Genomic DNA, 14,542 nt, shown 5'->3' with positions numbered 1-14,542 from the left:
TTTCGCGCTGGTTTGTTTTAAAGCAAACACGAAACAGGACCAAACTCCAAAAATGAGCAACAAGATAGAGCGCTGTAGAAGCTAATGAAAGACACTTTACTGTCACGATATTGTAACCTCCATTTTACAAGCGTCGTACATCTGTTCCGTAATGCTCCGTGGTCACTGGGAGGTTTGGGACGTAACTGTCTAACGGTCTGTGGTCACGGTAATCTGGTTTAAGACCTCGTACATGTGTCAACCTCCTCCGTGTGGCTGCTGTACCGCTATACACCTCCGCCTTTGTTTGGGCTTTCGTTTCTGTGTGTAATCATTCAGCCATGATGGCACGCATACACACAGCAGTGTGTACCCTCCGCGAGGACAAGATGGGAATCTGCTTTGTTGGACAATGCACATGGCGTAGGAGCTGCAGCAGTAATTTCGCGCCTGGAGGGAGAGGATAGATCCATGTAGCGGGCGTTAACGCATGCAAGCATCGGGATGGGATTAGGTAGATATCATGCATGCGACGCTGATAGGCTTAGACCAGTCCCTCCCAACCTGTTCAGCTTGTGACCCTTTGAAATGAAGCGACGTCTTCTTGTGGCCCCTCATTACATGTTGCGTACGTGTGCTGGGTGTGACCACTTCAACCAAATGGCAAATAGTTTCCCCTTCTTGGATCAATTTCATTGAGGTCATCTTCTTGGTATTTTTTTTCTAGGACCTCGAGCAAGTTACATTCTATCATTTAAAAATAAATCAACACATGGTGGTATTTATTTAGGCAGAATACACTATTTATTACATTTATACTACACTATTTTATGCCAAAGTAAATAAAAAAATATATATAATTAAAAGAAATAGAAAGCGAGATCGGTATTGAACTAAAACCACGTGGTCCTGGCTTCCTGATCAAATGACTAAACCTGAAATACATTTTCCTCAAAAGACTACAACTAAAGGAAAGCCATGTGCCTAGCGGGGAACACTAGCTGGAGCAGAGTACGATCACTGATTCAGGATTCAATTGTATTTCTGCGCGTGTGTTGAGATGAGATTTATGACTATCAAAACAGATTTCCACATTATCATACCCTAAATTGGCCGACTTACAATCTAGACATAGACAGAGAGAAACGGAGAAAACAGGCAATTATCAATCAAGGCAGCAGATTGGAGCATTTAAAAAGACTCATTCATACAAAGATGTGTGGCAGCATTTCAGTGCCTCTGATTAGAATCCTAGAATTGTAAATTGTGGCTAATTAGGCTGTCATGGGTTCATTAAGGGCTTCAGCAACTCAGCTTTCCCTCACCTGCATGTATATTAAAACTCATTAGCCTCCTTGTCTGAGACACCACTTGCATTAATTGCCATTGATGCCCCGGCTCTCTGTGCCGGGCCCTTTTCACGCTCCTTTGCACAGCATAGTTAGCAACATAAAAGTCCTTTGAGAATAAGCATTTTTTTTTTCTCCCTCAGTTTTAATCTTATGTGTGCAGTTCATACAAAGTATCAGATCTTACTGTAGTGGGCCAGACCAGTACGCTCAATGTCTCTGTCTGTCGCTCAACCATACGCTCGCACACGTCACACCGCTCTTATACCAACGATGTAATATGTAGACATGTCGATTGCACTTAAACCAGACCGTGGCCATTTTCACACGGTAGGAGGCCTACTGCGAGCATCAAAGCTCACGTGTGGTATTTTATGAGTTGTTTTCTTCATCTACTCTCTTTCGCAACGCAGAACATAGGCGTAAAGAGGAGGGAGGCATGGACAGATGACCGCCTGCAAACAACAATAATAAAAAAAAAGCACCTAACAGCAAGAGGGCAAAGGCAGTGGACGGAAAAAAAAGGAAAGGAAAGTTGTAAGCAGTAAAACAATGTTCACCATCCATCCATTGTGTGGCGCTCATTCAGGTCAGGGTCACATTGGCAGCAGGCTAAGCAAGGCAGCCCACACGTCCTTCTAACTAGCCACAGCCTCAAGTTCCACCACGCCAAACCTGAGGCGTACCTCGTGGAGGCATTCTTGGTCCATCCAACTGGGAGGAGACCAGCAGAACCCCAAACACACTGCTGGAGTTACATCTTCTGGTCTCAGAACAATGACAATTCAAAAGCCAACACATCTATATGGACAAAGAAGTTGTTGCGACTAGGTGGCAAACTCCAGTTCCAATGCGGAAGTGTCTTAAACGTCCATTCTAACAAATGTCCAGCAGGTAACAACTCCTTTGGTTGCAAAAAGAAGTCTGGTTGTATAGAAGTCTATGAGGAAATGACTTAGGCATTACAGAGGGGTAGAGAGTGTCCAAGTTTGGCTTTTTGCACACGATGTAGCTCAGCTTGCTTCATCACCATGACACTTGACAATCGACCTGATAATGAAACATGACGCATCTATAAAAGAGAATCCACGCCTCCAACCCAAGGTATTCTGATTGGATTTCATCCATCAGTGAGTTGCTTCCCCAGGTAAAGGAGTTCACGAACGAGGTTGAAATGGAACAGATGGATTGGTAGAGAGCCTGAAGTGATGTCGTCGATGTGTTCCCAAATAAAACAAATCAAATTCACACAAGCCACCCACACCTCAGGATTTTGGGGCCCCCGGGGGCCTGGGGCAGTTGCACACGTTGCCAGGTTTTTTTTTTGTGTGTATTTTTTTTTTGTTAAAAAGGTTTAAAGTTTGTTTGAACAATATTTCAGGAATGTAACGCAGGCCCTTAACAACAATGAAATACATTGAAACAGTGTTATATGTGTAACCTGAATGTTAAAAAAACAAGTTTAAGGCAAATCAAGGTGGAGCCTAACCGACATCTAGACATCTTTTCACCAGTCAGTCAATGCTTACCTGGTAGTGTAGCACATATTAAAAGACAGCAGAGGGGGAAGGAATGATTAGATCAAACTAGAAAAAGCGTCAAATAGAGAGAGGTGCTAGTGCACAAGGGTGCCAGCTGAAGTTGACTGCTGCAACAACTGTGTAGTGTACAATGGTGTTCCCTATGTGCAGTGCAGCGTTTGTATAAAAACTCCCGCCGCCTTAGCGATGCTAGGGGCCTGAAGGTATACTCATGTCTTTGTTTTCAAGCAGCATGGAATTGCAAGAAGCATGACATTCGTTAGCTGCTGCTGAGGTCACAGGTCTGGTTCTGCTTCAGTTAGAGACCGGTGCACACCTGTCTGTGTAGTAGACTGTGGATCCCCTGGAGGAAAGAAGCTATCCAACAACACAACGTGCAACACTAACTCTGTGCTGCATCTGCTTACAGTTACACACACACACACACACACACACACACACACACACACACACGGATGTATTCATTCAAGGGTTGGGACATGATTATATTACTGATGATTGCCAATGATTGATGTATGGAAACGTCAAAATTTGACAAAACATCCACAATTACTCAAAAAGGTTTTACACTTGCTTCAGGTACTTCTTGCCTTCGTCTGAAAAGAGTCGATGCGTGAACGCATTTGCCGATTAAGTTCTGAAATGGTGAATATTTCAATCACTTGACTGTTCAGTTGTTTCAGCTGTTGTTCCCAATGAAGAGAAAGAGTATGCAGTGTATGCAGTCACATCTTTTTTGGAGGAGAAGCTTGTTTTGGCCTTGGTCTGTCTATCTTGAACGTCATGTTTTGGACAGACACTCATGACAAAGACTGAAACGACCACTTGCACAACTGAATGTTGCTGATGAGCACTGATGTGCTTTTATTGTCCTCTGCAGAAAGGGTCTAATTTAACCCAAACCATGATCTTTGCAGCAGCTTTGTTGCCTAAATGTCAGGAAATTTCAAGCAGAAAAAGAAGAAGGTCAGATGACATCGCAACGGTCCAATAACATCATTCTACTTAATAGGCCTAACTAGCCATGTGCTTCTGTTTGTTGCAGGGAGAGTGGGTTTTTTACGGAGCATTGGGCCTTCGGAACAATGGGCGTTTAGTTTTTGGGAGAACGGGCTGTCGGACAAATGGGCTTCAGTCACATAGTACATTTTCCAGACTATGTGGATTTCGGAGCAATGGGCAGTCCCTATTTCGTAAACAATTATTACTTTGCTTGGAAAAGTGTATTTTTGTTTAACATTACCACATTCCCCAACATGCTCAGTGGTAGAGCAGGTTCTTCCTTCAATCAGAGATCGGTGGTTCGATCCCCGGCTCCGCTAGTCCATGTCGATGTGTCCTTATAGGCAAGACACTTAACCCCAAATTGCTCCCGTAGGTTGTTCCTGCGGTGTATAAATGTGTACGATGGTAGCCCCTGCCATCAGTGTATGAATGTAGTGTTAAAGCGCTTTGAGTGGTCAGAAAACTAGAAAAGCGCTAGTACAAGTACATTTACCATTTACCGACGGCTAGCAGTTTGTAACAGTGTCCTGTGTCTTAACAAAGCAGATTTAGAGCACAACATTCTGCAATCATTTTTTTTCAATATCTTCCTGTGGAGATAATGTTTTTAAGCCCAGGAGGCATCAATCTTTAAATTAATTTACTCATTCATTATGTCAACTATGTCCCACCCACAGAAAACCACGCCAGTATTGATCAATTGCACCATAAATAAGTAATAAGTCAAAGTGTTTCAGAGGTGGAGCACATACACTGGACCAAATCCTAGTTTGAACTGAAGGCCAGTACTGCCTGCATATTAAGAGAGGATAAAGGCTTGTTTGATGTCAAACTAATTATTTATTCCCAGTCAGGACCACGTCAGGCCTGCTGCCAAGTTGAAATGGCAGCTGATGAATTCCAACTCATACGCCATTATGCTCCATCATTTATGGGAGTAATGGCAGTAACAACGGCTTAATAGTAGCTGTGTTCCTCCCCCAAGGTGAGAGTTTCTACAAGTGCCGTTTTGAAGGTGTTTTCAGATGTTGCTATATATGCTAACAGCAGCATTCAGGTGTGTTCCTATGGCTACAAAAACATGACGGGTTCATGCATGGAAGTCTCGTTCACTGCGTCCCGCATTAATGACCCCCCTCTAATTCCAATAGTGGATGACAGCTGTGGAAAGTGGACAGCTGTTGGAGTTTCCTTATATCTAGTTGTTTAAATATATCTAAAAGGTTGAAACATTGAGAACTAGGTGTAAATATAGTGTGGTCTGAATGGACAAAGGCGATGTCAGCTACATTATATAAGAATGTGTAAGAACGGAATGAATCAGTCATTTTCCAGAGAATAACTCGGGTTGTGTTCTTTGTTTGAGGAATAAACTGTATTGCATCGAACTCTGTCTGATTCCAGTGCGTTCTTCAAAGATCATCAGGACACCAATGGGTATTAAGTAGAGAATAAGAATAGAGTCTGGGAACAGTAGTTTAGACTTCATCAACTGGCCCGGTCTGGACTTCTTTTCCACGACACAGCCATCAGTCAATGCTGGCTGTAAGAACAGACGGGGGATCATTTTTTACCAGCCTCTAAATGTCTGAAGTTGTGTGCGTGCTAGGGATGTGGAGCGAGAAAATATAAGTATAATATCAGTAAATATATATATACCTATATTAAGCGCTCCCTAAAACACAGTAAAGAGAGCAAAACAATGGAATACAACTTGCTTTTGCAACTTTTAACTTCTACTACAAGTTGTGTAAGCCTAATTGTGACTATTTCTGTTTGTCTGCTACCCAATTTTAAAGATGTGGATGCTTTTTGTCCTCCATTTTAGTCAGTTATTGGTATGCATTAATTTTTCAGAGAGCATGAAAGTAGCTATGAAGAGTCTTGAAACTTTGTCAGCATTATCATTGTTTGGAGCAGATTCATTCAAAAAGTCAGTCCTGCGTTACCTCATAAAGATCATGTGACTCCATCAATGAATGCAGATATCAGTGTCACTGCGGTTCAAATCAAATCTACTGTTACATGTTCCTACGGTATGAAATGAATGGAAATTAATGGCTGCCAAGAACTGTAGGAAAAATGCATCAATGGCAAAATATCCTGGTTTGCACAATAGTTAGATGTGTGGATTCTTGTAAAAACAGGAAAACAAACTTCACCAGCACCTTTTTAAAATACAACTTTCCAACAGACACAGAGCAACACTATGAGGAATGATGATGTTTGTGTTTACTTGTTGATTCTAAGCTAAATATTCACTCATCCTTTAGCTCTGGTTTTGGTCTCCTCCAACTCCGGAGAAAAAGATCTGGCTTTTTAGCTGCTAAATTCTGCACTATTTTCACCAGTTAAATAACTTGTGGTGAACAGGGAGGGTACTGTGGGTTTTTAGAGCTCCTTTACAGAAACAGCTTCTTGCTGCTGCTGGAAACAAGGTTGATGAGAGCACAATTTGCGGACCCCAAAATCAAAACGACAAGCTGAAAGAGGCTAGCTTCTTCGAGACTTTGAACAACACCCTTCACATTAGACACAGTCCATTGATCCCTTGTTCATTTAAAACAAATATTTGTTTCAAACTAAATAATTTCACGTTACTTAAGTCTTCTAAACATAGATGTGGCAGCGTTTACATGGACATCACCTTTCTATGCAAGTTTTCACTATTGATACAAAGGCAATTGATTTTTGTGAGCTATGATACAAAAACCTTTGGTTTTATGTGGTATGTAAACTGAAGTTAACTGCAGAGAACACAAGGATTATTGTAGTAATTACATGCTAGTCACATTTTTTTGGAAACACGGTCGCAGCTCTGGCAAGCTTCCCAAATTTCCCTGATGCCTACAACCTTTCTTTGGCAGTGGACAAAGTGTGCAAGTGAATTGTTCACAACAAAGGAAACAGTAAAATGTGAACATTGATGAAATGAGGAGATACATCACAAATCTGCCATGAGAAAAAAATAAAACATTTACTGGCAGATGCAGAAGGAAGTGAAATGCAAGGTGGAGAAAGTGAAGGAATACACCTGAAATAAAACTATCCAAGCGAATTATATGGTGAGGAAATGCTCCTCTCATCCCATCATGTGCAGAAGAGAGCAGCAGCTGTGTGAAAAGACTCTGTGTGCTATTATCACGCAGTGAGGGTGCTCATACAGGCCTTCAAGTGGAGCTTTCTCTGGGAATGCAAATATAGAATATCCCAGAACAGCCACTGACTTCTGCAGGTTTTGGAACCGCGGATTAGTATTTGTAATTTGCAGAAGATGCAAAGATTTGCAGAAGGTGTGCGCACAAACTCTCACACACACAATAGTAGATGGCAGAGAAATCAAATATTTAAGGTACAAAAAAGGTAAGGTACAAAAAGACAGGAGACACTCACACAACAAACTTAATCTCTACTCTCAGGCCTGCAATGGCTGTGATGGAAGGATGGATATATTAGTCTCTACCAAAACACACACAATCAAACACTGTCTATACTGTATGGCAGGGGTGCCCAATACGTCGGTAGTGCGGGTAGATCGCATGCCATTCAAAAAAAAATGAGATGTCCTCGTGGCATTTGCCACTTGATTGACGTACAGGGCAGCCAGTCTGAGATCACGTCTTTTCTAACACACGGGTCACCACGTATGCGCGGTCAACCGCAAAACTCCGGCGAGCTAATTAGTTAGCCTCCCAATTTCTTTCTACTACAGAAGCTAAAGCTGCAGCGCCGTGATTTGGGGAACTTCCAAAACCTCGCGTCAGAGCTGGAGACGCAACAGAAGCCGTGTGCGCAACTTGACAGCGTCAATCTACACAGAGCAGATTGACAAGTGTCTGTCAAGAGTTTGACAAACGCTTTCAAGACTTTGCTTTACTCGAGCCAGTCGCTACATTTATGTGCTGCACATTTCGGGAGGATATTGAGGTGATTCAAAAATTACAACGCTGTTTCACCTGAACTCGTCTGGAGTGGAGGGTGATGTTTTGACACTACAGGCTGACATTCAGCTGAAGTCTAGGGCTCATGGACAGTTTTGGAACTTACCCACACAGGAAAAGTACCCAAACATGAGGACATGTGCTACCTTCTGGACTGCATTATTCGGCTCTATTTATCTGAGTCAGCCTTTTCCCACATAATGAATATTAAGTCCAAATACTGTTCCACCATGACTGATGATCATTTGAAGTCTGATTGAGGCTGGCTACCAGCAGCTACTGTCCGGACTATGCAACCCTGGTTGATTCCATTCAGTGCAAGTCATCAGAGTAAGGTATGACCAAAAATGTATAGAATTGTATTGTGCCATAAGGATTCATGCAGTTATGCAAAGTACGCCAACATATATTGTTGTAACATAAATATAAAGTATACTCACTATATATATATATACATATATATATATATATATACATATATATATATATATATATATATATATATATATATATATATATACATATATATATATACATATATACATATATATATATATATATATATATATACATATATATATATATATATATATATATACATATATATATATATATATACATATATATATACATATATATATATATATATGTATATATACATATATATATATATATATATACATATATATGTATATATATATATTAAATTAATTAAAATGAACTGACATGGACTTAATCTATTTAAAGCTAAAGCCAAATCATACTATAGGTGAGCAGCTTGACTAATAGACAGAATGTATACAGAAAGAGGACGTAGTCACGGTGACGTTACTCATTGGTTTGTAGAAGGCCTTTTTGAAGCCTTGAGTTGGGAATTTTGGCTCAGTAGCTCATTAAGGAAAAAAAAGTTTGACTTTTGAGTATAGACTTCAGGTGAAAATACCCAGATCTTCCAGTGAATTTCCGCATCCATAGGTAGTTACGGCAGCTGTTGCAAATTGACGCATTTGGCTGAAGGTCTCCAGTTAACAGGGTCCTTGGTTAAACCGTAACAGCGGTTCTTGTGTTAAAAATGTCCGCTTAATAATAAAAAAAACAAACTGCGTTAACGCGCGATAAAATAATTGTCGGCGTTAATTAATGAATGCGTTAACGCGATAATAACGCCAATGCTAGGCTATAGTAATATAAATGTCATCTTAACTGTAACCTTTCTGCAAAAATGTAGCCGCAATTGACAATCCCATCCTGGCTGTTATGTTTGTAATCAACAATATGATCACACCATTTTAGTTTCCTGTATTAATATTTGTCCTATGCAGTGATGTTTCCTCCCGAGTCATTATTTACTTTATTACAATAGTAAATTAGTGTCTTATTTTCCTCATTAGGTTTTGAGATAAGTGAACCATGTTCGTGTCCCTCCTACATGCATAGTTCTCCATCCTTGAATCCATAAACCCTGCAGAACATCTACAACATTTACAGATCTGACTATGGACGTTTGAGGCGTAGAACAGAAGAAGAGTAAGTTGTTAATACATTAAATGTCACAGCTCTGCCCATTCTCTCCCGTCACTATCTCTCACTCACCTAATCAGCTCATTCAGTGCACCTGTTAGTCACACCCACCTCATCAGCTCAATCACTCTCACCTGCTCACTCTGCTGCACCAACTATTTAGACCCCAGTCTCACACACACTCACTGCCACTGGATGCCATCAGACATAAAACTTAGAAGAAGAAGATTTTTAAAATTATTTTATTGATCCAAGAGACACCAGATCACTGTCACATCATCAATTAAAAAAAAAATACATGCATAAACCAACTCATCCAACCACAGAAACATACCAACATATCATACATGAACAATCAGCTCTCCCTTCTCCCCCACGCAGCATAAAACCCCCCTAACAGCCCAAATGCGGCTGAAGGCCGTCACATCGTCCATCATTTCGTAATAAGTGCATTGCACCCTCAGTCTGGTCTTTAGCAGTCTCTTCAGAACCGGTACCAGCTCTACACTGCCAAATAGCCAACTTTGCAGTACCGGACAAAAAGTTCACCAACGTGTGAACTGTTTTTCTCTTAGCAGAGTATTTGGAACCAAAGACAAACAAAACATAACGTAAAAACATCCCCAAGACCCTGGAACCACCTTTTTAAAAGTTCAAACACTGCTGACAGCCGAGGGCAGTGAACACACATATGTACTGTATAAGAGTTTCACTCCGAGAACAGAATAAACACCCCTCCCCCAGGTCGGGATCAAGGTGTACCTGTTTGTGGCTATTGACCCGTGTACAAAACCTCCACTGGAGGTCTGCTGTCCGTTTTTCAATGGGCAGCTTGTATAGAGACCGCCAGCTGCCTTTCGGGGAAATATCTGGACCAAAGAACTCAGTCCACCAGAGAGGGGAAGCAGTACTCAAAGCCCCCCTTCATCAACAGGCAGGTACAGAGCTGCTGCTCGGACCCAGTTATTACCAGACCAGAAAAAGTCGACGATGGATCTCTGGATGTCCTCAATCAGGCCTCTCGGTGGCGTCAGAGTAATAGAGTCGAGGCAACTAAGTTATTGGCAACTGTTACGCCCAGTCTAGGGAAACCTGCACGCAGCAATATATAAGGTCTCCCCCCTTTCTCCCACTCCCAAGAACGACCATTGCTGCAGTGATACAGTCCATAATATTTATTGTTTTACACCATTTGTAGCAATTTGCGTCGGGGTGAGCCTGGCCCAAAATAATAAACAATCTTTATTAACCAACTACCTAACCTACTCCAACCTGAACAAAAGAAAAGACAGGCAGCTTACCTAGCTCCCTACCCAAAAACAGGAGAAAACAAATGTCAACAAAAGCACACTTTCTTCTGAAATAGGACAACCTTGTCTTATCCCTTGATGTCCAGGGATTGGCTGACTCAGCCCTGCCCCCGTCTTCACCGTACAATAATCCAACCCAAGCCAGAAAACCAAAAGCCCTAAGTGCAGAAAACAAATATGAGTGATCCACCCTGTCAAAGGCTTTCTCCTGATCCAAAGACTCAAAACCAAAGTTTACATTATTTTTCCTGCACAAATCCAAAGTGTCTCTCATGAGGAAAATGTTGTCCATAATTGTCCTGTCAGGTACACAATAGGTTTGGTCTGATTGTACCACTAGGTCCAGGTTGCCCTTGAGTCTATTTGATAAGGCTCTGGAAAGCACCTTATAGTCAGCACAGAAGAGGGCAACCGGCCTCCAGTTCCTGAGTAACGCCAGGTCTCCTTTCTTTGGCAGCAGCGAAAACACCGCTCGCTGACAGGAGACAGGAAGAGATCCTCTTACGAAACACTCCAAAAGAACACTATGTAAGTCATGTCCGAGTATATTCCAGAAGTGTTTGTAAAAGTCAGCAGACCAGTGGCCATCAATCCCTGGTGCCCGACCCGATGCCATCTGATTGACAGCAACCGTCAAATTTTTCAGCCCACAATCCAGAGCAGCTTTCTCCTCCGGGCTGAGCTGAGGAAGCCCCGCCAAGAGCTCCTCCCGACACTCCATGCTGCACTGCTCCGCCCCAAAGAGGTCAGCACAGAAATCCATGGCATGGGTTCCTCACCTCGGACTGGTGGTCACTCTGCCTCCCGGAAGCCTAAGGCAGGTCATCTGCTTCCTTTGTGCCACCGTTCTCTCCAGGTTGAAGAAGAAAGAGCTTGGGGCATCCATGTCCTTCAGCTGGGGGAAGCGAGACCTGACCAGAGCTCCCTTCACCCTCTCCTGCAGGAGGGAACTCAACTCCTGGAGCACTTTACCCGTAGCAGGATCTTGGTCTTGGTGTAGCCCCTCCTCAATATCCCTGATGTTGGCCTCCAGCTCCTGGACTGCTGCGTTGATCTTAGCGGTGGAATGGGATGTGTACTGCTGGCAAAAAACACAAACTTATGTTTTTCCGACCTCCCACCACAGCTTCAGAGAACTAAAATCAGTTTTTCTGCTTTTCCAAATCAGCCAAAAGTGCTCAAAGTTCTTGCAGAAAACAGTGTCCTGCAGGAGTTTGTTATTGAAGAGCCAGTAGGACTTGAGCCTTTCACCCGGTGAAATGATCAACTCTACGTTGATGATGTGGTGGTCACTGAAGCCAACTGGACTGATGCTACTGTGGAGCAATCTGGAGCTGAGACCCTGTGAAATGTATATCCTGTCTAATCTGGCTGCACTCACTATTGTTGACCCTCACCCATGTGTACTGTCTAGATTGTGGATGTTTGGTTCTCCATGCGTCTAGCAGGTCCAGATGTGTGATGACACTGTTAAGGTTGTGAGATGATTGTGGATGTGGTTCCTTACCGGTCCTGTCCACCTTACAGTCAAAAGTGCAGTTAAAATCACCACCAATAACTAAATGTTCTTGATGATGGTTCTTTAGTTCATTGTCCAGTATGTTGAAAAAAGCCACTCTCTCTGTTCCCTGGTTTGGTTCATAAATATTGACAAAGCAGAATATTGAGCTCTCAATTTCTGCCTTCACAATAAGCAGCAACCCCTTCACCACCTCAGTAGAGGACAAGATGGTTGCATTAGCAGAATTTTTTTTAACAGACCCGCTACCCCTGCACTAATATTAGTGCCATGGCTGAGGGCACACAACCCATCCCACCATAAGCCCCAATCTACCTAATCTGATGGCGCTGTGTGTCTCCTGCAGAAACAACACATTGACCTTTTTTTGAGTGGAGACTTCAGATATTAAAGCCTGTTTTTGTAGATCTCTCCCACCGTTGATGTTTAACAATCCGATGTTGAGGCTCTGCATTGAGGGGTCAGAGAAGAGAGAACAGTACAGAGAAACAAACACTGAGGTACATGATCATTTACTTTTTAGGCTTTTTAACAATTTTACCTTTTTGTGCTTTTCTAAGAAGAGAGATATGTTTTTTTTTAGGTGGAAACGCTTCCTCTCATCAAAATGGTCAAAGCCGACCAGTTTTGTAAGTATGTCGACTGATTTGAGGAATTTAGTGGTGTCACTGAGGTAATCGCTTACTTTGACAGATTTTTTTAAATGTTTGATCTAGAAAAGAGTTTATTTCTTCCAGTGAGTATAGATCTGTGTGTTTTCTGGGGGTTCCACTAACAGACTCTACGTCTGACTCGGAGTCATACTCCATGTCCTCTCCACATGACAGCTGCCTGTTAGACACACTGTGTTCAATACTTGTGGAGGCTGCTTCCTCCACGGTTTCTTCTGGCTGGGGTTGTACAGTCTGAAAGCTGCTGTTCTCTGCAACATCAGCCTGTTGCTCCTCCGCTTGGCTCTGCTCTCTCACCCTTGTCTTTATTTTTTAACTGTGAGCCAGCGGCACCAGCTGCCGCGCCCACAATCCGCCACCGCGGACCCGGCCCCAGGTCCGCCAGCCGTAGTTTCGACTACAGGTCCGTCATCCGTAGTTTAGACCACAGGTCCGCCAGCCGTAGTTTAGACCACAGGTCCGTCATCTGTCGGTTCGACCACAGGTCTGTCATCCGCGGGCATGGCGCCCGCTCCGGTGGATGTGTCAGCAGAGCCGGCCTGCTTTCTATGCGGACAGGCAAAACGTTTGTGTCCCACATCTCCTCACTCAAAACTCTTGAGCTGTCCAGAGCTGGCGTACACCATGTAGGAGCCGTCACCGTGCTTCACTCGGAAGGACACCTCCAGTGAAAAACGTATTCAAGAATATCTGCATCTCCAATTGGTTATCATGCCTAATCTTAACCAGGAGATGTTGAGATCTGCACACACTGTGGTGAACTTCCCCAAATCTCAACCTAAGTCCGACCAAACCAAAGGGAGTCCATAGCAGCTATACCAAAGGAATAAGCTAGAGCCACCAAACTTAATATACGGGTGCTATGGCTTGATACCAACACACAGAGCAGGTTTCGTGAGGATAGCAATAACTTTGCATAATTTAGAGATGATTGGAGGATCGGAAATTTGACGACCTATTATTGGTTTGGTTATCTTTACCGAAAGGATTGAATATAAACTGTTGTTAATAGTGCTGTCAAGTAACATGCATATTCAAATCACTTACCTCTGCTGTGTCTCCTCTCCAGGGTGTTCGGCCAATAGAGTCCCCAGGGTACATGAGCGCCATTTTATAGTTCCGAGAGATACCATGTATTAATGAGTAGAGGGGTGGTAGTGAAATTGTATTCCCTGTTCGGGCCGTATATGATCTCTATTGTGATGTGTAACCACAATGGAGATCATATGAATAATTGACATCGGGATGTTAGGGGATCCATTTTAAAGTTGTAGTGTTGTAGTTTAGGTAATTGTGTTAGTTCAGGTAAGGGGTATAGTTACCTATCTTGTAGTGGGGTTGAGGTCCTCGTTGGTGGCAGGCTATAAAAGGCTGCCATATTCAATCTAGTCTGCTGCTGCCAGGACCACATGCTGTCAACACGTAAAGAGCTGTGCCATGTATGTATTTGTTTTTTTGTTGGTGAAATAAACACCTGTTTGGTTTGTACCATAATCTCTGTGTCAGTCCAGCTGCTACGTGGCCAGCCTAACAGTCACAAAGAGGTACTGGTTGAGCGTGTATGGGGCACCATCTGTGGGGTCTCGTCGTCTTTCACAGCCTGAACATCCTCAAAAGGCTGCTCTTTCACGCCTTCCTCTTTTGCCTGAGTGGTGGGAGCAGCTCCTTTGGGCTGCGGCGCCATCCTGTATGGTTTCATGGAGGTG

Source organism: Cebidichthys violaceus, unplaced genomic scaffold (assembly GCF_023349555.1).
Source record: "Cebidichthys violaceus isolate CVI_PGR_0920_01 unplaced genomic scaffold, fCebVio1.0.p SCAF_16, whole genome shotgun sequence".
NCBI classification, from domain to species: domain Eukaryota; kingdom Metazoa; phylum Chordata; class Actinopteri; order Perciformes; family Stichaeidae; genus Cebidichthys; species Cebidichthys violaceus.
This window is presented reverse-complemented; position numbering follows the sequence as displayed.